Raw genomic sequence first — 2,797 nt, 5'->3', positions numbered from 1 at the left:
CAAACTCATCAAGAAGAAAAGACAAAGAGGACTCAAATAAATAAAATCAGAAATTAAAGAGGAGTAACAACTGATATCACAGAAATACAGAGTACTGGGGTGCCTGAGTAGTACAGCTGAGCAATCTGACTTGATTTTGGCTCAGGTTGTGATTTTACGATCATGAGATTAAGCCCCATGTCAGGTTCCATGCTCAGCACATAGTCTGCTTGAGACTTTCCCCTCTACCACTCCCTGCTGTTCTCTCTCTCTCTCTCTCCCTCTCTCTCCTCTCTCTCATTCTCTCAAATCAATCAATCAATCTTTTTAAAAAAAGAAATACAGAGAACTATAAGAGAACACTATGAAAAATTGTATTCTAAAAATACTGGACAACCTAGAAGAAATGGATAAATTCCTAGAAACCTACAATCTTCCAAAACTGAATCAAAAAGAAAGAGAAAATTTGAACAGACTGATATTAATGAAATTTAATTGGTAAAGAAAGAAAGAAAGAAAGAAAGAAAGAAAGAAAGAAAGAAAGAGAGTTAATACTTATTTCTCCTCAAACTATTCCATAATTTAGAAGAGGAAGAGGAAGGGAAACTCCCAAATTCTTTCTACAAGGTCAACATTATCCTGATAACAACCAAAGACACTACAGAAAAAGAAAATTATAGGCCAATACTGCTAATGAACATAGATGCAAAATCCTCAACAAAATAGTAGCAAACCAAATTTAACAATACATTAAAAGGATCTCACAATCAAGTGAGATTTATTCCAGTGATGCAAGGATGGTTTGACATTTGCAAATCAATCTACATGATACATCACATCTACAAGAGAAAAAATGAAAACTACTTGATCATGTAAATAGATGCAGAGAAAGCATTTGATAAAATTTGATATCCATTCATAATAAAAATTCTCAACAAAATGGGTATAGAGAGAACATTCCTCAACATAATAAAGGCTATGTATGAAAATCCCACAGCTTACATCATACTTAATGAAATAAACTGAAAGCTTTTCCTCTAACATCAGGAACAAGACAAGAATGTCTACTCTACCACTTTTATTCAACATACTACTAGAAGTTCTAGCCAGAACAATCAGACAAGAAAAATGAATAAAAGTCATCCATATTGGTAATGGAGAGGTAAAACTGTCATATTTGCAGATAATGTGATATTATATGTAGAAAACCCTAAAAACTCCACCAAAAGCCTATTAGAGCTAATACACGAATTCAGTAAAGTTATAGAATACAAAATCAGTATACAAAAATCCAATGTGCTTCTATATATTAATAATTAACTGTCAGAATGAGAAGCTAAATAAGTAATTCCATTTACAATTGCACCAGAAAGAACAAAATACCTAGAAATAAATTTAATGAAGAAGGTGAAAAACTTGTATATTAAAAACTATAAAACACTGATGAAAGAAATTGAAGATGGTATAATAAATGGAAAGATATTCTGTGCTCATCTTTCGGAAGAATATTGTTAAAATGTCCATACTACCCAAAGCAATCCACAGACTCAATGCAATCCCTATCAAAATACCAATAACATTTTCACAGAACTGGAACAAATAATCCCAAAATTTGTAAGGAACCACAAAAGACCTTGAATAGCCACAGCAATTTTGAGAAAGAACAACAAAGCAGGGGTATCACAATCTTAGATTTCAAAATATACTACAAAGCTGTAGTAATCAAAAAAGTATCATACTGGCACAAAAATAGACACATAAATCAATAGAACAGAATAGAGCCCAAAAATAAACCCATGCTTATTTGGTCAATTACTCTACAACAAAGGAGGCAAGTAGAGACATTTTCAGTAAGTGATGCTGGGAAACCTAGGCAGCTACATGCAAAAGAATGAAACTGGACCACTCTTCTTACACCATACCAAAAATAAACTCAAAATGGATTAAAGACCTAAGTATGAGACCTGAAAGCTAAAAGAAAAGATAGGCAGTAATGTCTTAGACATACATCAGTCTTAGCACCATTTTTCTAGATATGTCTCCTCAGACAAAGGAAACAAGCAAAAAATAAATAAGACTACACCAAAATAAAAGCTTTTTCACAGCAAATAAAACCATCAACAGAAAAAAGTAACCTACTGAATGGGAGAAGATATTTGCAAATAATATATCTGATAAGGGGTTAATATTCAAAATATATAGAACTTATATAGAAAAAACTTACACAATGCAATACCAAAAAATAATACAAACAAACAAACCCAAACAATCTGATTTAAAAAATGGGCAGAGGACCTGAATAGACTTTTTTTCCAAAGAAAACATACAAATGGCCCTCAGACACATAAAAAAGAGACTGAACATCACTAATCATCTGGGAAATATAAATTGAAACCACAATGAGATACCACCTCATACAAGTGAGAAAAACTAAAATGAAAAAGATAAGAAATAATAAGTTTTGGCGAGGATGTGGAGAAAAGGAAAACTCATGCACAATTGGTGGGAAAGTAAATTGGTAAAACTACTGCGGAAAACAAAATGTAGGGGCACCTTGGTGGCCCAGTTGGTTAAGCACCTGACTCTTGGTTTTGGCTCAGGTAATGATCTCTGGGTGGTGAGATCAAACCCTGCACCAGGCTCCATGCTGGGTGTGAAGCCTGCTTAAGATTCTCTCCCTCTCCCTCTGACCCTCTCCCCTCAAATAAATAAATAAAATCTTAAAAAAAAAGAAAACAGAATGGAGTTTCCCCCAAAATTTAAAACAGATAAACCATATGATCCAGTAATTCCACTACTAGGTATTTACCCAAAGAAA

Source organism: Eumetopias jubatus, unplaced genomic scaffold (genome assembly GCF_037043125.1).
Source record: "Eumetopias jubatus isolate StellerSeaLion01/CBP00866 unplaced genomic scaffold, mEumJub1_p1.0 scaffold_2, whole genome shotgun sequence".
Classification (NCBI taxonomy): Eukaryota; Metazoa; Chordata; class Mammalia; order Carnivora; family Otariidae; genus Eumetopias; species Eumetopias jubatus.
The sequence above is the reverse complement of the archived record's forward strand: the minus strand, read 5'-3'. Positions refer to the sequence as shown.